General features: G+C 36.6%; 1 protein-coding gene across 3 annotated transcripts in view; it reads right to left on the reverse strand.

Annotated features, from left to right (window-relative positions):
* LOC150104102 (sodium- and chloride-dependent glycine transporter 1-like) overlaps window positions 1-23292 on the reverse strand; it is a 233702-nt gene that overhangs the window by 11555 nt on the left and 198855 nt on the right. The window lies entirely within an intron of this gene.

A 23292-nucleotide genomic window follows, 5' to 3' on the forward strand; every position in this document is an offset into this window, starting at 1 on the left:
CCACCTTTGCAACGAGTTGCCCTGGTGTGTACCACCTTAGCCCAGTCCTGAAGATACTTTCAGGCGCAAACTGTGTTTGCTCACACTTGGATAAAGGATTAAACTAAATTTATTGTATGATTTAATTTCCAATTTTTGATAATAAAAGTGAAACTGATCATTATAAATTAAGCAATTATTTTGGCATAAATAATGTATAAGCATGTAAACGAAATATCAGTATTTCTGTTAGGATATAGGTAATAAACAATCGAAAAGGAAACAAGACATTCTTGACATATTCAGCACTACAGCCTGAGGCACTTTAGTGTTCTCCCCTTTCTTCTCAATAGCACTGAGAGTAATAAGCCTTCAACTTTTCCTCCAGCTAAGAGGATATTACCAAGTATTTATAAGACGTAGATTATTTCAGAAATAACTTCCAGCAGCAGAAGAAGTAATATTTAATTTTTTTTAAAGAAAAACAAACACATATAATATTACTGAACTTTTTTTTGTGTGGTATGCATATAAACAATTTTGCATGGTGAAAATATAGCATATTATTTCTAAAATTTCACATAATTTCAGCGGACAGTAGAACAGCTGGTTTTAGATTGCAAATAAACAGAACAGAATTAGAAGCTTCACAATACAATCTGATTGCCGTATATCTTTTGTCAAAATGGTAAAATGAAGTAATTGATTTTGAATGCTGTCTAGAAAAGCTTTCAAACCTGTATAGAAATTTAGAGTAGTTATGCAATTCAGTTCCAGGAGAGAATAAGGAGGGGGGGGGGCAATTAGAAAATCTTCAAAATGAGCAAAAATGTTGAATCATTCCGTATATGATATTTTTCACATTATATTTTCAACATATCTATGAGGTTATGCACTAGATATTATTGTAATATGCATAATACAAATAAATAAATAAATGACGAAGGCAAAGAATCACTGCTAAAATATCATTGGATATAAATTTTTGATACCAAAAAGACACGATCGGAAACTGAGTAATGCAATTTAGCATTTTAACATTTTTTTTTAATTTTGTCTTTATGAATAACAAAAAAATCTTCTAAATCTGAAATGTGATGATCCATATAATGCTATATCGCTAGAAACGAAAGAAAAAGGACATATTTCAATAAATATTATTTAAAAATATAAATATTTGACATAATATTTCCAAACAAACATTTGAAAATTCTAAAATTCGAAAAAAAATTATTCAATTATTATACGTAAAGTGAAAGAACAATCAGTGCAACTCTTCCGGTGCACTGATTTGTAGAATAAAATACACCAAATTTACTATCATTGCAAATAGATTCATTGCAAAAGCTGATCAGTGGTCATTTCAGGATTGATTTTTTTCGCATATGTGAAATTCGTTTCAATTTTTGGGAAGAGACACAATAAATCATTTTAGAGGCAAGAAAGGTCAAATAACTTAGGACAGTAAATGAAATTCTAGGCAACACAATAGATGTAAAGACAGGGGGAAGGGACACAAAGGTCACTGAGCAACAGTTAATCCACTAATGGCTATAGAATAGCCATAACAAGATTAACGGCAGAGGAAGGTAATGGCATGATAAAAGGTAGAATGCCATCGAAGTTTTGATCCATGAAAAAAGCTAGGGAGTGTTGAATATTTTATCCACACCGGCCGGTTGGGAGGTCAATAATCTTGTGAAATTAGTGTTTTTTATATATTTTTTAGTATTTTCTAAAAAAAATTAATTTTTTTATAGAAATATTAGTGCTGATTTTCACGTATTTATAGTATTTGATATATTTCTGATATTCTGTTGGAATATTGTAATATTAAAAAAAAAAAAAAAAAAAAAATCGGTTCCAAACTTTGCAAGCAGAATAGAACAGCAAAGAAGAATGTTTGTCAACAAGGAGGCTTTCTCCAATACAGGGACTCATGCCATTTTGGAAACTAATGAGGATATTGAATATTAATTAATTTTAGAAATGCATTAACAAAAACAAATTATTAGATAGATAACAAGGGAATTAGAAAAGTTGAAAAGCAATCATTGCTTTTTGAGGGGAGTTAGAAAGACAAGAAGGATAAATGACCATGTTACTACTTTGAATTTTCTGTGCTAAAATCAAAATAACAAATATAATGAAAAGCAGAAAAGGAATGTAAGAGAATGGTAATTCTGGTAAAAACAAATGATTTGCCTGATGATAAATGCAGTATTATTATTATTATTATTATATGGGTATTTCCAAGGAGTCAAAAGACTCATTATAGGAGATCCAAACTAACCATTATCCACACAATACCTATAGTACCTCTCCTTAAAAGTATTTGCCATTAGGTCACTCAAAATTACCTTTGGCAACCAATTCTACTCATTCACCACTCTCCAAGCAAAGAACCTAGTCTACACACCCTTACTAACCACACTCTTACACAACTTGCAGGGGGTGATCCTTTGTTTTCCCACTACTCCTCATATATTGAAGTAATGTTCACACGGTTAGCCTAGTGGCTTTGCGCTTTGCAACCATATGCCTGGGGAAGGAGTGTCCTAGGTTCGATTCCCACCAACGACATGAGGAGCTCAAGGAATCTTCCTCAGCCATAGCCAAGTTAGCCGGTCTTGGATGTGGACAGCAAGGTTTTTCCCGCCAGTTTATCTGGTGTTTTTCATCCCGCAAGCAGGCAAACCGGTCCAAGGACACACACGGATTACAGTCAGGAATACTGACCCAGCCATAGGTCTGATTTGTCAGCCTATGCCGTTTCCGGAGCCTGGATAAAATGTGGGGAGGGGGGAGGGACTAGATGGTACTGTGAACTCCCGTATAAACGGGGAATGCTGTATCATCACACGAAATTTATTTTTATTGAAGTATTTCATTTGTATCAGTCTTAAAGTATCCGTTTATGCCAGGGGTCACCAAACTTCTTTGACTGTTGACCCCTTCAAGAGTTTCTTGACTTTTTATTGACTCCCCTCTATTTTACTATTACGTAATTATAATAGGACAAGCAAAAAAGATGCTTATGTGAATTTTTAGATTGTTTATTTTATAGTTATAGTGTTTATTGTATGTATAATATAGTATATATTATTACATTGGCTTAACATCAAAAGGATACGTTTTTGACGTCCTTCTTAACATTACATATTTGATAGGAGGGATAAATAATATATAAAATATAAAATTTAATTTAGATAACAAAACAATAATACAATCTTCCTTATATATATATGAAAATAAGACTTTTAATAACTTAGTATACAATTTACTAACGACAATGTGAAGGGTGTGCTTCGTGACTCTTGACAAGGTTAACAATGTTGGGTTCAAAATTACCCGTACAATGATGTCTTATATTTTTCTATCGATCCCTAACAATGTTATATTGACCACTTTGGCGACCACTGGTTTATGCAGCCCCTTGTAAGTTTCTATTGTACTCGCTCTCCTCTGCATGCTAACTAAACTCTGCAACCCACAAACCATTTCACAAGAATTCCACAGCCTTACCAGCTTGGTAACTCATATCTGAATCCTCTCCACCACCTCCTGATCTCCAAGAAATCTAAGGTGGGGGGGGGGGGTCACCTGGATTTTTTTGAGGATTATTCACCAATCTGTGCACAGTAGTCAAGATATGGCCAAATCACAGCCTTATAAAGAGGGATAATAACTTCCCTATCTTATCACATTTCTATAATTTTGAAATGTGATGAAAGATCAGCCATGGCAATGAATTTATTTACTAATGGTGAATTTTTCACCTTTTATTTCAAATCACTGAAGTGGAAGAAAGAATTCACAATTCTTTCATTTTATTGACACTATTGCAGAAATTATTTTCGTACTATCATTTCGTACTATCTGTATATTTATAGATAGCAATGTTTTCAAATAACATTTATAGAAATACATATGATTTGCATACTTTATTTATTTTTTCTTTCCTTGGAAAATACCATTACATGAACCAATCATGCTTCAGTTTAAATACAAGTTTTTCTGTTTTCATGGTCAACAAATGTTAAGTTGCATTGCTTGCTTTCTGGTCGTGGAATTTTAATATTATTTTCCTGATATCCATGGAATCACAAAACTCATGATTTTAGGTCAAAAGTCTATTATACCACTCTTTAAACTCATTCACTATATTCACCACCCTCTCAGGCAATACATTCTATGCTCCTACCACTCTATGCATAAAACTTACTTCTTATTCTTTTACAACTCCCAGGGATGGCTCTTTGTCATTGCTCCTTCCTCCTGTTATACAATATGAAAAATTACCTCAGTGATAACATGATAGCCCTTCAACAGCTTAAATGTTTATATCATATTCCCCTTTTCTTCTATCTACCAAACTCTGCAGTCTGTTATCATCATCAACAGTGTACAGTCCTGATATCATTTTTGTTATCCATCTCTCTTTTTTATGTATATTGTTATCATCATCAACATTGTACGGTCCTGATATAATTTTTGTTATCCATTTCTCTTTGTTTCATGTGTGTGCATATGTGTATAATATATATTTTGATCCCATACACAAGAAGTCAAGAGATCTATAAGCATCAGTGCTGTGTGTGTGGAGTGTAGAGGACTAAGATAGAAGTTGAAGTTTTCTTTTGAAGAGCTGCAAGCTGTAATTGTTTAGGAATACTTCATGAGGAGTGCTGTTCTAGAGGACAGAGGTGGATGGAATAAAAGAGGAAGAGAAGAAAACTTTTATTGTTTGGGAATACTTCATGAGGAGTGCTGTTCCAGAGGACAGAGGTGAATGGGATAAAAGAGGAAGAGAAGCAAGCTTGGTGTGTTTGCAGCTGCACAGTAAAGGAATGCTGAGAAGCTGCTGCTCTTGTATTAACAGGTGCAAAATGGAAGAATTATAGTTGTTAATTCACTGGAACAATGAGCATGGAAGTATCTGTAGAACAGATATAGTGCTGAAACACTGCATCTGTGAGATAAAGGTTGAAGTGAATCTGTAAAAGAGGGATCATCAATGAGCCTAATTGCTATCTTCTAGACAACATCAAGGATTTTAAGGGAAGTTTTAGGTGCACCATCACCCCAAACATGTGAGCAGTATTTTAAACATGGGCAGAACTGGTTTCTTGGATGCTGAGGAGGCTAATGATGTGATGTGTTTATGCCAGGAGTGACTGGAAGTAACAAGTTAGTCCAAGCAGACAGATCTGATCTTGTCTGGTGATTTGTGTGTTACTGAGGGTGAGGGTAGGTGAGCTGAGATCTCTATTTTGAGAGAAAAGGCAAGACTGTGTTTTAGTGACAATGAACATAACAAGGCTGCCCTCTCCCCATTAAAGGATAGTATGAAGATCAACGTTTAAGGTACTGACTGTAGATGATCTTCTAGCCTAGGATGTCAGAGTACTGCAGTGAAGAGTGCTACCATCAGCAAAGCTGTGGGCAGGATTAGTAGTGATTGTGAGTAGGTCATTTATGAACTTGATAGAGGGAGCCATCTACCATGCTTCACAGAGAACAACCAGAGAGAAAGCTGGCTACCCAATTACAGAGGGTAGTAGGAAGACCAAAGGATGGCAATCTGTCAAACAGACCACAATGCCACAGATGGTCAAAGGCTTTGGAAATACCAAGGGTGACAGCACAAGTTTCTCCGAACCCTTCCATGGCATGTGTTCCAGTGGTGAGCGACGTAAGCTACAAGGTCAGCTATAGATCTTGAATGGCAGAATCTGTACTAGTGGTCACTGATTAATTGGTGGGACTCTAAGTAGTGGAGGAGTTGGCTATTGGTGACTTTCTCCATTATTTTTGAGAGGAGTGAGGTGATGGCAATTGGTCGGTAGTTTGATGGTTTCTATCATCCTTTTTTAAGGAATAGGATGGACATGAGATTGCTTCCATGCATTGGGATAAGTACTAGATATGTATAGTAGAATTGTAGAGATGATGTAGGAAGGGTGTTAATTCTGGAGCACAATGTTTCAGAACAATTGGAGAGATGCCATCAGTACCAGAAGCCTTTTTAGTATCCAAGTTTTTTAGTAGTTTTCTGATTTCTTTTTTGTCAAAAAACTAAAGTAAGCATATGGTGCTTGGATTCTGATATGGTAGGAAATGATTTCCCTTAGTCATCAATGCAGGAATTTGAGGAAAGAGTGATACTAGGAGGTCAGCTTAATCTTTGGGTGAAGTAATAGTGGTGCCATCACGATGAGAGAAAGAGAGAGAGGTGTGCAGGAAAGTAGAAGTTGTGTCCAATGGCCTTAGCGAGGGACCAGAAGGCATGGCTTCTATTTGGACAGGAGACAAGTTTTTTTGCTGTTGGCCTTGATGAAATCAGATTTGGATTTGCTGTGATTTTGCCAGTAAGCTAAATCTTTTTCTTTGACTATTTTGGTCTACTTCCAGTTGAACCAGGGCTGGAAAGTGGATGAGGATTATGCCTTGAATTGGAGATAGTCTTCATGCCAATAAGAATAATTTCTGTAACTCATTCACAGCAGGTGTCAGTGTCAGTGTTAATAGTCAGACCAAGAAAGAGAAGTAGAAATTCTAGAAATTCCAGTTGGTTCTTTTGTGGTGCCAGAGGATGCAGGGTTAGGAGTGGTGTGAGTGTGTGTGTGTGTGTGTGGGGGGGGTTCTATAAGAGAGGAGACCTGTACGAGATCGTGAGTTGCAGAGAGGAGAGGTTACCCCTACCGTATCTAGAAGGAGAACTGGTCAAAAAGAGATGCAAACTATTTGGAGAGTGAAGCAGTTATCTGGAAATCTAGTCAGTAGATGTATGATTTGCGTTAGATTGTTACTTATGGCAAAGAATTCTGCTTCTCATCCAGCTTTGTCAGTGGTGTTGGAATAGAGAAGCCAGTGGGATTGTGGATGTGAAGTTGCCCAGAAAGATGACTTCACTATTTTGGATAGTTGGATTGTAAATGTTTGAGTTTCATGGAAAGTGAAGATATTAGAATGGTTATCAGTGTTTGATAAATGCAACAAATGAATGTTACTAAATGGGGCAAGTAAAAACCTTGAGCCAGAGAATGTCAAAAGCAAGGGATTCTAAATTAGCCATTCTCTGGCAGGCTATGTCAGATTTCACAAAAGCACAGGTGCCACTCTTGTTGCAAAAAGAATCGTGAAGTGTGTAGTTTGGGTGCTGAATGTGGACAGTAGGAGATGCAGTTGGAATCCGAGTTTGTCATGAATAGGATGTCTGATCTGGAAGACTAAGTGGTGGTGAACGTTATTTATGTTTGTGTTAATGCCGTGGATGTTAGTAAAACAGATGTAAAAGTGAATTTTTAGTGAAGAGATTCTGGGTTGGTTTATGTGTTGTGTCTGTTTGTGATGAGACTTTTTTTTTAATGGGATTGGTTTGTGAGGGAGATACATGTGAGCTCACAATCTCTGAACCCTTTCTGATGTTGCTTCATCCCTTTCAAATCTCAGTGACCAGTTCTCAGCAGAGAACTCCAGATGTGGTCTGATCAAAGCTTTATACAATGGGACCACCACACTTATCTCTTGCAGTCAACATCCTCCTCAACATTGCAGCAATTCTCTGAGATGTCTCCACAAACTCTGCAATATGTAGATAGAGATTTGAAGTTTAAGGACAATCACCTGAGATCCACTGCTTCTTCCATTTCTTCCAGTATAACCCCACCAAGTGAGTACGAAGCATCCCATTGGTGGATCTCAAATTTTAAAATCTTACATTTAGTTGCATTAAACTGATATCCCATTTGTTGGTTTATCTTTTCAGCCTATTCAAATCCTCTTGCAGAACCAAAACATCAGCACTATTACTAATAACCCTTACAAGCTTCAAATCATCTGAAAACACTGATCATCTCCCTGTAGTCCTTTGAAAAAGATTGAACAGCAATGGTCCCAGTAACCTTGATAACATTAACACTGTTCCCCTATATGTGATAACTAATAATTAAGGAATTGATAGCGTACACTAGAAATATAAACTGAATAAACTTTAATGTATACTTTCCGATATTTCGGCAAACATCACGTTGCCATCTTCTTGGGAACTTAATACAAAGACATTTGCACACAAGTACTACATAAAAGCAAATGAGAACCGAAGCTAGGAAGCTAACGTTTTCCTAAAGTCCTGATGGTGCCCCCTGGAAGGCTATATTGGTAGTTCTTGGTCTTTGGGCTGAAGTTCTTCTGATAAATGTTTCCCAAATTTGGGGCAGTCTCATGCATCCAAATTTGTTGAGGTTTGGCATGTTCCTAAAGGCTGCTGAGGCTGATTCCATGAATAGTCTTTCATATTTGAACTTGCTGGTGTGTATTACTGTGGCTTTCTTCCATCTTATTCTGTGGTGAGTATCTGTATGTATGCCTATATGATTACAGCTCTCTGATATCTACCAAAGAGCCAATCATCAATCCAATCCACTAACCTGATATCCAAATCCATATGTTGCAACTTATCATCCACTGCTCTTGTTATTCTATTGTAAAAGGTTACCAGATTACTAAAATAAGAATATCCTTTAACAAATCCATGTGAGCCTGCATATATACAGGTAAATCTTGTTATACGTGCTTTTGTTATGTGCATTTTAGCATATAAGCAGTTTTGTTTCTTACATAACTACTATCGCTATTTCCTATTCAAAACTGTGGAAACTTCCTTGCATGAGCATTGCTTCATACCTTACCTTACCTCTGTCCACGGTACATAGGGACACAAAATAGACAATAAGTCTATTGTCTGTTTTGTGTCTTATTGTCTATTTTGTGTCCCTATTACCTTATTGGTCTATGAAGTATTACTATCATCATCATCAAATTCCTGCCATGTACCCTCAAGAGGTGTACAGGATATGATAGTACTACATGAAAAAAATTACATCATTACCAACTTCCTATCTACAATTTTTCTCCAAATCAGTCTGTTACTTGTCAAGACTCCAACATTATCAGATCTTATATTTCTATCATCTAAGGCACTTTGTACCATATCAATCCACCTATATCTTGATCTTCCTCTGGGTCGTTTTGCTGCCAACCTGGCAGAGAGCACTTGTTTTGCTAATCTTTCTTCCCCCATTCTGTTAAAGTGACCATACTACCTGAGATTAGCTCTGCTAACACATTCCTGGATGCTGACAATGTCAAGTTCTTTCCTAATATCCTCGTTTTTAATATGATATTGCCATTGATGCCATCTGTTCACACCTATAATCTTTCTCAGGACTCTCATATCTGTGGTCTCTAGTCTTTGGTCAAGTGTTTTACTTCTGACCCAGCTCTCAGATCAATAAGTTAAAACTGGTTTGAACACTGTCTTGTATACAGCTAATTTAGTGTTCCAACTAATTTCTCTCTTATTCCATATGAATTTATTCAATTGACTTCCCACCATACCAGCTTTGCTGATTCTGTTGTCTATTTCTATATTTAATTTACCATCTTCAGTAAAAATTGTGCCTAAGTAGCTCAAATGTTTTACTTGTTCCACTGGTTCTCCATTCACAATACAGTTAACATTTTCAATGATTCTGCCTATTTTCATTGTCTTTGTCTTTTTATGGGGTGCTTAAGGGTCAAAGCTGTATAACTGAGAGGAGACCTTCATATAGCCTTCAAAGGAATGCGGAGAACCGACCAGGGCTTCTGACCTAATGTCCAATCCTCACCTTCTCGTGGTGCACCCTGTTGGGTATCTACTTTGATACTGAACGAACTAGGATGGGGTGGCAATTTGGGATTTAGCCGACCAAATTGTATTCTTATTGGTTAAACCAAAATAAAAAAATGATGGTACAACATGACAAAATTTCACGCCAGCTGGGGAGTCGCCCGGTTAAACAAGGCCCCCATTGTTTTTGCCAGGGAACCAGGGCGAACAGCGAAAAGTCAGCTACTGGAACAAATCTGAAAACAAACTCAAACTCAACATCACCAGAGGTAAAGATCGGTACTATCAACATAAGAAGCCTGAATGGCAAAGAAATGGAGCTAGCTGAGGAATTAGATAAGTACCAGATCGACATAATAGGAGTGACTGAAACAAAAAAGACCAAAACTGGTGAGATCTTTCTGAGCAATAAATACAAAATGTTATATTCAGGCAATGACAATCAAGAAAAAGAAGGAGTAGCCATAGTATTCAACACAAAATATGAGGCTAATCTTCTTGAATGGCAGTCAGTCTCAAGTAGAGTAATGTGGGCAAATATGAGAATGGGGAACTGGACAATGAGACTTATTTGTGCCTATGGTCCCACAGAAGGTTCTACTAAGGTAGAAGTGGAGAATTTTTTGAGGATTTAGAAAAAAGCAACTGACACATTAAAAAAGGAAAAGTTGGTCCTTGTTAGGGATCTAAATAGCAGAGTATGAAATGATTGTGAGAAATACAAAAATATTTTGGGAAAATTTGGAGAAAACAGCAAAGCTAATAATAATGACAAATATCTGTTGGATTTCTGCTCAGGACATGGACTGGTTATTACTAACACCATGTTCCAACATAAAAATGTCCACAAATTCACATGGAGAGAAGAGCCAAGGAATAAGAAAAGTCTCATTGAATATGTTATTGTTGATAGTGATGTTTTCTCCCAGGTGTAGGACACCAGAGTGTACAGAGGATTTGAAATTGGAAGTGATCACTATTTAGTCTTGAGCAGGATAAAATTGAATTTCATATTGAAAAGAATAACATATAAGAAAGTTTTAAAGCGAATAAAAGTTGAGCAGCTCTCAGATGTGAACTGTAGACTAAAATACAGAAAGATTATTAAAAAGCAAATGAAAGAGTTTGAGAACAGGAAACAAACCTTGGAGATTCAGTGGCAAACTCTGAAGGAAACATTGATTGATTCTGCCAGAGAGGCATGTGGTGAGGTTGTGTGCAAGGATAAAAAAATCAGAACTCCCTGGTGGACACAGGAAGTTAAAGAGGCAGTGAAGGAAAAAAGAAGAAAGCATATCAAAAGTTCCTGGCAAATAAGTCAGCTTTTATTCTTACAGAATACAGAGACAAATGTAAGAAAGCTAAACAGTGTGTAAAACTAGCTAAACAAAGGTCATGGGAGGACTTTGGCAAGAATATAGAACATAAATATCAAGAAGGTGACAAAATATTCTGGAGGTTGTTGAAGAAGCTTAGGAATGGAGGAAAGAGTGCTGTAAAAGGAATTAGAGATGATAAAGGTGACATGAAAACAGGAGAAAAAGATATCCTTGAAGTATGGAGTAATTACTTTGAAAAACTGCTAAATGAAACAAGCAGTGATGACAGCACAGTGATAAAAAACACTGACCTGGCATGCAGTCAGGAATACATATCCATACTTGAAGTAGAAAAAGCTATCAAAGGCTTGAAATGTGGAAAGGCAGCAGGAATAGATGATATTCGACCAGAAATGCTGAAGTATGGTGGTATAAGAGTCTTACAGTGGCTGCACTGCATAGTTCAGAAAGCCTGGACAGAGGGACGAATTCCTGATGACTAGAGTAGAGCTCTCATAGCACCCACATATAAAAAGGGAAATAAAACTGAATGTGAGAATTACAGAGGTATTTCCCTACTGAGTGTTCCTGGCAAGATCTATGCAAGTATACTTGAGAAGCAGATGATGTTATACTTCTAAATAAATTCGCTACAAGTCTGCAAGATTCTCTGACTAAATTGAATAGCTGTTGTAGTAGATATGGTATGAAGGTCAGCAATAAAAAGACAAAGACAATGAAAATAGGCAGAATCATTGAAAATGTCAACTGTGTTGTGAATGAAGAACCTGTGGAACAAGAAAACATTTCAGCTAGGCATGATTTTTACCGAAGATGGTAAATTAAACATAGAAATAGACAACAGAATCAACAAAGCTGGTATGGTGGGAAGTCAATTGAATAAATTCATATGGAATAAGAAAGAAGTCAGAACACTAAATTAGCTATATACAAGACAGTGTTCAAACCAGTTTTAACTTATGGATCTGAGAGCTGGGTCAGAAGTAAAACACTTGACCAAAGACTAGAGACCGCAGATATGAGAGTCCTGAGAAAGATTAGATGCGTGAACAGATGGCATTAATGGCAATATCATATTAAAAATGAGGATGTTAGGAAAGAACTTGACATTGTCAGCATCCAGGAATGCGTTAGCAGAGCTAATCTCAGGTGGTATGGTCACTTAAATAGAATGGGAGAGGAAAGATTAGCAAAACAAGTGTTCTCTGCCAGGTTGGCAGGAAAACGACCCAGAGGAAGACCAAGATATAGGTGGATTGATATGGTATAAAGTGCCTTAGACGACAGAAATATAAGATCTGATAATGTTGGAGTCTTGACAAGTAACAGACTGATTTGGAGGAAAATTGGAGATAGGAAGTTAGTAATGATGTAATTTTTTCATGTAGTACTGTCATATCCTGTACAGCCCTTGAGGGTACATGGCAGGAATTTGATGATGATGATGATAATTGTCTTTTTATTGCTGACCTTCATACCATATCTATTACAACAGCTATTCAATTTAGTCAGAGAATCTTGCAGACTTGTAGCGCATTTATTTAGAAGTATAACATCATCAGCATAAAGCAAAGAGCTGACATTAACATCTCCAATTTTGATATCATGTTAAATACCACTTTCCTTCATAATGTGATCCATATAGATAATGAACATCCTTGTCTCACACCATATTTAACATTAAACCATCTTTCTGTACTTCTTTCAATTCTAACTGCTGACCTACAACTCAAATAAAGACTAAGTATTGCTTGATATAATGCCCCATTGACAACATATAACTGTAGCGTATTAAATAGCTTCTCTCTTGGCACCTTGTCATATGCCTTTTCCAAATCGACAAAACTTAAATACAGATCTTTATTATATTCTCATGCTTTCTCGACTATTTGTCGTAAAGTGAAGATCTGATCCTGACAGCCTGTATTTGGCCTGAATCCAGCTTGTTCTTCACCAAGCTTTTCTTCCACAATTCTTCTCAACCGTTTCTCAAGTTTCTCAAGTCAGTAATAAATAGTATGGGAGTGATTGGGAGTCAACATAATAAAACCACAAGTGGCCAAGAAGAAATGAGATGTAGTGAGAGTGGGGGGGTAAGTAATAGAGAGTTGAGTAATGAAGCTGGGAGAGTCATGCTGAATAGTGTAGAGAATGAGTCCATGAGTGTGAACTTGAATGAAGTTAATAGTGGTAAAATATATGGTGATTCTATGATTAAGGGTATGGAGAGTGGTATGCATGAGGAGTGCTTGGCTGATGGTACAATAGAAAGAGTGGCTTTAGCAATAAAGAGAGGGCATGAAACAGACAAGATGATAGTTATGGTGGGTACGAATGACCTGAGAGGTAGTATAAATCGGGTAGGAAAAGATTTAAGAACATTATTAGATATTGTGAAGAGGAAAAGTGTCAATGGGAGAATAGTGTGTGTGCTGCCTCGTTTTGACAATTACGAGATAATGAATGATATGATTGCAAGAATGTGCAGAAAAAGAGGTCTGGAGTTTGTTGATGTTTGGAGTGTGTTTGAAGGAAAAAGGCAGTTGTATGCTAGAGATGGACTGCATCTTAACATGGAAGGACATAAGAGATTGAAGAAGTTATTGTTTTCTGAACAGGTTGAAGTTATTGGGCAGGGAAACTAATATTGAAAAGGTTGAGTGTAAGAGAGAGAAACTTTAGCACTGATTGTGTATTTATTGATCCTTACAGGCAGAATAAATTGCAGAAGAGAGGGGGAAAAAATCGGCATAGGACTACGGTAGTTAGTGACTTATATATCAGTTCTAAAGCCGGTACAAGATCTAGAGGGAATCTGCAATTTTTGTATACCAATGCTAGAAGCATTAGAAATAAGAGAGAAGAATTTTTGGCATTAGTCAGTGAAATCTCACCAAAAGTTGTAGGCATTAGTGAAACTTGGCTGTCAGCAGAAGATGTGGTCACTGGAATTGAATGTGATGGGTACAGTATTTTCAGGGAGGATAGAGAAGATAGAACAGGAGGAGGAGTACTGTTGATGATAGCTGATGTGTTGCAGCCAAAGAAAGTAGTATATCATGATGATAGACATGTGAATGAGAGTTCATTTGAGGCAGTCTGGTGCGAAATAGTGACCAACGCAACCAAATATACAGTTGGATGCTGCTATAGGCCAGGGAGTACAGGGGGAGATATTGAATTCATGCATCAGCAACTTAGTGCAATGAGTGAAGGCTTAGTGATTATTATGGGGGATTTTAATTATGGTGATATCAATTGGAAGGAGGAAATATCACGTAGCAAAAAGGAAATGGAGTTCATACATCTGCTACGAGATAATTACTTGAAACAGCACGTAACTGAAGGGACACGTGGTGTGAGAGTGTTGGACCTGGTTATTGGTTCAGAGGTTATGTGCATAAATAAGGTGACCTCGTTACCTCCAGTTGGTGAAAGCGATCATGTGGTATTGACTTGGGAGGTTGCAAAATCTGTGGATTTTTCTATTAAGAAGGGGTATGTACGAAACTACAGGTTAGGCAATTATAACAAGCTTCGGAGTGAGCTTGCAGCCATCCCATGGCAGAACATATTGCAAGGGAAAGATGTTAGCAGTGCTTGGGATAAAATCAGTGGGTATCTGAGGAAAGCAATATCAGATTGTGTCCCCATGGTCAGGAGGTCAAACAAGGCAGGCATTAGATGGATGAGCAGTAGTATCAAGCTTGAACTACAAAAAAAGAAAATGTTATGGAGAATTTACAATGAGAAGGGCGATCAGGACACCCATGAGCAGTACAAGGCTCAAGCTAGGAAGGTTACCAGCATAGTAAGAAAAGCTAAATCAGATTATGAGAAGACCTTAGCCAAAGAGATCAAGGGTAATCCCAAAGAGTTCTTCCGCTATGTGGCAAGTAAGAGGAAGAATGACTTCGGAAGGATAACCTTAGTGGGTGCTGATGGTATTGAGGTGACAAAATCAGATGTAATAGTCGAGTTACTGAGTGATCACTTCTCAAAAGTCTATCACCCAAGTGAGGATATCTCTATACCTATAGCAATACCTAATGTGAGAATTGAAGCTAAAGAATCAGAGGTATTAAATATATTGCGAAACTTAAATGCAAACACTGCGGTAGGCTTAGATGGAATATCAGCTCGGGTGTTGCGTGAATGTGCAAATGAATTGTCAACCCCTCTTACCTGGATATTTAATTTAAGTTTGAACTCTGGTATGGTCCCTAGGGAGTGGAAGTTAGGCAAAGTGGTTCCTTTGCATAAGGGTGGCTCTAAAACTGCAGTATTGAATTACAGACCAATCACCATCTCAGGAGTAGTGGTAAAAGTATTGGAAAAGTTGGTTAAAGACAAAATTCAAGAATGGGTGGATCAGGATATGATACTCTATAGAGGCCAACATGGTTTTGTTAAAGGTAGATCCTGCCTTAGCAATCTATTAACTATCCATAATAGAATAACATCAGAGTTGGACAAAGGAACTGGCTACACAGTGGTACTTCTGGATTTTGCTAAGGCTTTTGACAGGATACCCCATAGAACACTGTTACGCAAATTGGAGCAGATGGGAATGGATATTAAATTGGTGATATGGATAGGAGAATGGCTCAGGGAGAGATACCATAAGGTGGTGTATGGAGGAGCCGAGTCCAGAATGAGGCAGGTGACCAGTGGTGTGCCTCAGGGCTCTGTGCTTGGGCCAATGTTGTTTAATTTGTATATAAATGATATAGGAAACGGCTTAAAGGGAGATATTCAGTTGTTTGCTGATGATGCAAAGTTGTGTAGTGCAATAAAAAATCAAGCTGATGTTGAAAGTTTGCAGGAGGATTTAAATAAGCTGGTAAAATGGGCAAAAGAAAATGGATGTCAGTTCAATGTGGAAAAGTGTAAAGTCTTGCATTTTGGGATTAAAAGATTACCAGCTGTGTACTACATAGATGGAAAGGTACTCCAAGAGATTGATGAGGCTAGGGACTTAGGGGTATTGGTAGATAAGGAGATGAAGTTCAGAGGACACATTGCTAAGGTGTCCAAGATTGCACATAGGATTACTTGGTTGTTGAGGAACACACTGACATCCAGAGATAAAGAGGTTATTATTCCCCTTTATAAAGCATTGATACTTCCACATTTGGATTACTGTGCTCAGGTCTGGTCACCTGGATTCCTTGGAGATGAGGAGGCTGTGGAGAGGGTTCAGAGAAGAGTGACCAAGTTGGTGAGTGATATAAAAAATGCTCCCTACATTGATAGATTGAGAGCTTGTGGATTGCAGAGATTGGCTGATAGGCGAAGAAGAGGGGATATGATAGAAACATTCAAATTACTAAAAGGTTTTTATAGGATTGATGCAGGGGAAATGTTTCAGCTGTGTGATAGTGATGGAAGAACAAGAGGTCATCTCTGGAAATTAAAGAAGAGTGTGGTTAACAAAGGTGTCAGAACAAGGTTTTTTGCCTGGAGGGTGGTGAATGAGTGGAATTCATTGCCTGACTTTGTTGTGAGCTCTTCATCTGTAAATGAATTCAAGAAGAGATATGACAGATATTGTTTTGCTAGTTTGGGTCTCCCGCGATGAGTCTACTGACTCCATGGAGATACCCGTAATAATAATAATAATAATACTTGCATAGATCTTGCCAGGAACACTCAGTAGGGAATTACCTCTGTAATTCTCATATTCAGTTTTATTTCCCTTTTTATATATGGGTACTATGAAAGCTCTACTCCAATCATTGGGAATTCATCCTTCTGTCCAGGCTTTCTGAACTATGCAGTGCAGCCACTGTAAGACTCTTATACCACCATACTTCAACATTTCTGGTCGAATATCATCTATTCCTGCTGCCTTTCCACACTTCAAGCCTTTGATGGCTTTTTCCACTTCAAGTATAGATATGTATTCCTGACTGCATGCGTGGGCAGTGTTTTTTTACCATTGTGCTGTCATCACTGCTTGTTTCATTTAGCAGTTTTTCAAAGTAATTACTCCATACTTCAAGGATATCTTTTTCTCCTGTTTTCATGTCACCTTTATCAGCTCTAACTCCTTTTACAGCACTCTTTCCTCCATTCCTAAGCTTCTTCAACAACCTCCAGAATATTTTGCCACCTTCTTGATATTTATTTTCTATATTCTTGCCAAAGTCCTCCCATGACTTTTGTTTAGCTAGTTTTACACAGTGTTTAGCATTCTTGCATTTGTCTCTATATTCTCTAAGAGCAAAAGCTGACTTATTTGACAGGAACTGAAGTATTACCTTTATCTGTATATAGCATCTGCACTCTGAGCAATGAAGATCTTCTGGTTATGGAAAAGGACAGCAGTAAGGAATCTAAGTCAAGTCTTATGGAGGTTGAGCATCTAAAAACTTTCACAATGAAGGTCATGTCTCAAGTTTCTAAGTTGATTTTTATGGTGCAAAGACATCAAGGATTATACTGTGCCAGTACGCAGGTCACAGCAGTACATATGGTAATTGGTTAGTAGGACTCACAAACATCCATGCTCTTGTCAGAATTCGAACCTGCAGCCTCTTGGCTGGAGAGAGCAGATACACTAACCATTTGGCCAACCAGGCCAATTTTTAAGTTGATAGACAATACCATGGCTCCATGATAAGGGAGATTCAAAATCTCCTTAAATGCTATATTTAAGGAGATTTTGATTGTAGACCTTCCTTATAAATGCTATAAGGAAGGTCTACAAACTATCTAAAATAAGTCAGAAACTGAAAACTGCAAGTCAGGTTTCCATTGAGCAATTCTTGAAAAGCAGCTTTCAACCTCAACATGCTGGCTAAAAAAGATGATTAAGATAGGGTTACAATATATTAATCTTGAAAATAAAGAACTATTTAAATTGTTTTTTTTACACAAACTAAATATTTTATTTACTACTTTTATCCCTTGATATGTATGAAAAATAGGAGCATTTTCGATTCTTGAAAGATCGGCGTCTCACTCGTTTGGGACTGTAACCTTTATTATCCCACATTATAAGACTTCTATTTCATGTATTTTCAATATAAATGGTGATTCTCGAGAATGCAACCCTTGCATATTACGAGTTATCTGTAATATTGTCCTCATCTGTCCAATTCTGTATACGAGCTCTTACCAATTCTTCAAAATCTTAACTACAGAAGAAATACAAACAGGCTCATAGTTTGATACTTCTATTCTACTGTCACCTTTATACAGTGGTACTATCATACCCTTCTTTCACTCTTCAGAAACCGGTCCCATTGAAAGGCTTTCATTAAACAGCTAAACTAATGACACAGTCAGCTCCATAATACATTCCTGTAAAACACGTAGTGAAATTCCATCTAGGCCCTCTGCCTTTAACACATCTTTATCAATCTAATAAAGTGATCATTAAATAGCTCAACTATGTCATCTGCTCTGGCCACCTGATTCCCATCTCCATCCAGCAAGATAATCTATCATTTTTATTTCTACTCACTACATAGCTAAAAAAAAAAAAAACTCCTTAGAATTCTCCTTGGATTGCAGCACCAATTTCCTCTCATATTCTAATTTTTCTCTCCTTACAATAATAGTCACTTTCCTTGCTTTCATTAGGCATGATCATTTCAAAACCTGGAGCCTCGGAATGTTCATAAATATTTCCTTTGAAATATTTGTCGATTCAATTCCGAGGCTCCAAGTAATACTGGGAAGATACGTAACGGATGATCGTTCAGTTCTATCTCATTTTATTGTATAGAAGAGCAGATGATGTATCTTAGATGGTTAGTGCTCATACAGGATGAGCATCAAGCAGTTAAATACACTTGGAGGCTGTGAGGCAGAGAGGTGAAGTGTGTGTTTAGTGACATTGATAAGGTGGGAATGAGGCCAATATAATTGGTGCTTGAATGGGTACCTGTGTCTAAGTAAGCCCAACATTGCGTGTACAGTATAGAAATATATGGTAGCAATGTACATACCGGATGATGCGGTTTGTGGATGGGACATTCGTTGGGGAAAAGCTAGGCATTGGATATCACTGTAAGGCAATTGCTAAGTCGAAAATCAATTCATGCAACAAATGAAGAAAGGTATTTGAAGACACCAGAAAAGGGATTTTGGTAAGTGAAGCAGATATTTCATCAGCACAGTTAAAAGATCTTGTAATAGTAAGATTTCAGAAACAAATTTTATTTACAATGTTCTTTATTTTTTGCGAGACAATACATGCATAAGATTAATTTCTCACTATTTTAGCCAAATGAACATCAAAAATAAAATTTCGATCCAATAAATAACGTTTTAGTTGCATGTTAAACAGAAAGTTTAGATAATGCATATTTGTTTCATAATTGTTTTTGTTTTAATTCATAATGTGCATAAATCTAAACCATATAAGTACAGAATCTGTAGGCATTTTGCAAAGTGATTTATAACTAGAATTATAAATAAACAATAAATCAGACTTCATTTAAAAGACAGTGCATTTTTTTAAAAATATATATCTTGCAATTATTCCATGAAATAATTGTTTTAAGACGTGAGTTTGTAGCAATGTCTCAAAGCCAAAGGTAAACAGCATGAAACACAGTCCCTTATAGTATATGCAATATAGCTAAAATTTTAAATAGATAAGCTAAATGTACTTTTTAGCTTATCTATTTTTATCATCATCATCATCAAATTATTGCCATGTGCCCTCAAGGGGTGTACAGGATATGATAGTACAACATGAAAAAAATTACATCATTATTAATTTCCTATCTACAATTTTCCTCCAAATCAGTCTGTTACTTGTCAAGACTCCAACATTATCAGATCTTATATTTCTATCGTCTAAAGCACTTTGTACCGTATCAATCCACCTATATCTTGGTCTTCCTCTGGGTCGTTTTGCTGCCAACCTGGCAGAGAACACTTGTTTTGCTAATCTTTCCTCGCCCATTCTGTTTAAGTGACCATACCACCTGAGATTAGCTCTGCTAACACATTCCTGGATGCTGACAATGTCAAGTTCTTTCCTAATATCCTCGTTTTTAATATGATATTGCCATTGATGCCATCTGTTCACCCCTATAATCTTTCTCAGGACTCTTATCTGTGGTCTCTAGTCTTTGGTCAAGTGTTTTACTTCTGACCCAGCTCTCAGATCCATAAGTTAAAACTGGTTTGAACATTGTCTTGTATACAGCTAATTTAGTGTTCCGACTAATTTCTCTCTTATTCCATATGAATTTATTCAATTGACTTCCTACCATACCATCTTTGCTGATTCTGTTGTCTATTTCTATATTTAATTTACCATCTTCAGTAAAAATCGTGCCTAAACAGCTGAAATGTTTTACTTGTTCGACAGGTTCTCCATTCACAACACAGTTGACATTTTCAATGATTCTGCCTATTTTCATTGTCTTTGTCTTTTTATTGCTGACTTTCATACCATATCTATTACAACAGCTATTCAATTTAGTCAGAGAATCTTGCAGACTTGTAGCAGATTTATTTAGAAGTATAACATCGTCTGCATAAAGCAAAGAGCTGACATTAACATCTCCAATTTTGATATCATGTTTAATACCACTTTCCTTCATAATGTGATCCATATAGATAATGAATAACAGAGGGGATAATGTACATCCTTGTCTCACACCAGATTTAACATTAAACCATCTTTCTGTACTTCCTTCAATTCTAACTGCTGACTTACAACTCAAATAAAGACTAAGTATTGCTTGATATAATGCCCCACTGACACCATATAACTGCAACATATTGGATAGCTTCTCTCTTGGTACCTTGTCATATGCCTTTTCCAAATCGACAAAACTTAAATACAGATCTTTGTTATATTCCCATGCTTTCTCGACTATTTGTCGTAAAGTGAAGATCTGATCCTGCCAGCCTCCATTTGGCCTGAATCCAGCTTGTTCTTCACCAAGCTTTTCTTCCACAATTCTTCTCAACCATTTCTCAAGTATACTTGCATAGATCTTGCCAGGAACACTCAGTAGGGAAATACCTCTCTAATTCTCAAATGCAGTTTTATTTCCCTTTTTATATATGGGTATTATGAGAGCTCTACTCCAATCATCGGGAATTTGTCCCTGTGTCCAGGCTTTCTGAACTATGCAGTGCAGCCACTGTAAGACTCTTATACCACCATATTTCAGCATTTCTGGTCGAATATCATCTACTCCTGCTGCCTTTCCACATTTCAAGCCTTTGATGGCTTTTTCTACTTCAAGTATGGATATGTATTCCTGACTGCATGCCTGGTCAGTGTTTTTTACCACTGTGCTGTCATCACTGCTTGTTTCATTTAGCAGTTTTTCAAAGTAATTACTCCATACTTCAAGGATATCTTTTTCTCCCGTTTTCATGTCACCTTTATCATCTCTAATTCCTTTTACAGCACTCTTTCCTCCATTCTTAAGCTTCTTCAACAACCTCCAGAATATTTTGCCACCTTCTTGATATTTATTTTCTATATTCTTGCCAAAGTCCTCCCATGACTTTTGTTTAGCTAGTTTTACACAGTGTTTAGCATTCTTGCATTTGTCTCTATATTCTCTAAGAGCACAAGCTGACTTATTTGACAGGAACTTTTGATATGCTTTCTTCTTTTCCTTCACTGCCTGTTTAACTTCCTGTGTCCACCAGGGAGTTCTAATTTTTTTATCCTTACAGACAACCTCACCACATGCCTCTCTGGCAGAATCAATCAATGTTTTCTTCAGAGTTTGCCACTGAATCTCCAAGGTTTGATTCCTGTTCTCAAACTCTTTCATTTTTTCTTCAATAATCTTTGTGTATTTTAGTCTACAGTTCACATCTGAGAGCTGCTCAACTTTTATTCGCTTTAAAACTTTCTTAGATGTTTTTTTTTTCAATATTAAATGCAATTTTATCCTGCTCAAGACTAAATAGTGATCACTTCCAATTTCAAATCCTCTGTACACTCTGGTGTCCTGCACCAGGGAGAAAACATCACTATCAACAATAACATAGTCAATGAGACTTTTCTTATTCTTTGCTTCATCTCTCCATGTGAATTTGTGCACATTTTTATGTTGGAACATGGTGTTAGTAATAACCAATCCATGTCCTGAGCAGTAATCCAACAGATATTTGTCATTATTATTAGCTTTGCTCTTTTCTCCAAATTTTCCCAAAATATTTTTGTATGTCTGTTTTATATATTTTTATATTTCAAGTCCTTTTATGATATAATTATATAATATTCTACACACAATAATGCACAGATTGAGCATGATGTGCCTAATGATACACATAACAAAATTATCAATCCAATATTTTTAAATTTATAGAAATAATGACTTTTGGAAATGTGTGCGTGTTATCTTCTTGAAGATGTAGTCAGCCATATGAAACATGTTAGAATAACATTCAGTTTTAATGAGTAAGTCTACAACTCAAACTGGTTAATCATTGAAAATTGATAGTCATTAAGATGTTTGTGTATTCTCTTCATGTGAATTTGTGCACATCTTTATTTTGGAATGTAGTGTTGTTGAACTAGTCCATGTTCTGAACAGAACTCAAGCTGGTACTTACTTATCTGTGATATTAGTTTTGATCTTTTCTCCAAATTTTGTCATGACATTTCTTATGTCTGATAATCATTTCCTATCCTTCTGTTTAAATCTCTAGCTGGCCTGGTTGGCCGAGTGGTTAGCGTATCTGCACTCTAAACAAAAGGCTACGGGTTCAAATCCTGCCGTGGGCACGGATGTTTGTGATTGTCTGTGAAAATACTAGTGGTGGCAGATGGCATTAGTGTAGATGATGAAGATAGTTGCGGATGGTGAAATGAGTGGTGGAGATGAAGAGTTGTAGAGTAGGTGACCTCCCTCGATGTGCCTTTGGACTCCCTGGAGGTGTTACATAATAATAATAAATCTCCAAACAATGACAAACTTTTATTTTTTTTCTTTGTGTCAGCTACCTTCTATAATGCCTCAAAAAAATTCCTGCATTTTTTTCCTTAGTCAAACCCGCTATAGGACCATAGGTACAAGTAAGTCTTCATTGTCAATTCTTGACATTTGCGCACATTACTATTTGATGTTGCCTACCATTCAAGATTATTATCCTCAATTTAGTGTTGAATATTATTGCCACTCTTTTTCATTGATCATTATTACCTGAATATAACATCTTGTGTTTACTACTTAGAAGAATTTCACCTGTTTTTTTTTTTTTTTTTTTTTTTTTTTTTTTTGTATGCGTGTTGTTGTTTTGGTAACAACCATCATGCTGATCTGGTAATTAATCAAATCTTCTGCTCGTTCCATTTCT

Source organism: Typopeltis vanoorti, chromosome 8 (genome assembly GCF_054136105.1).
Source record: "Typopeltis vanoorti isolate ZY-2024b chromosome 8, IOZ_Tvanoo_1.0, whole genome shotgun sequence".
NCBI classification, from domain to species: Eukaryota; Metazoa; Arthropoda; class Arachnida; order Uropygi; family Thelyphonidae; genus Typopeltis; species Typopeltis vanoorti.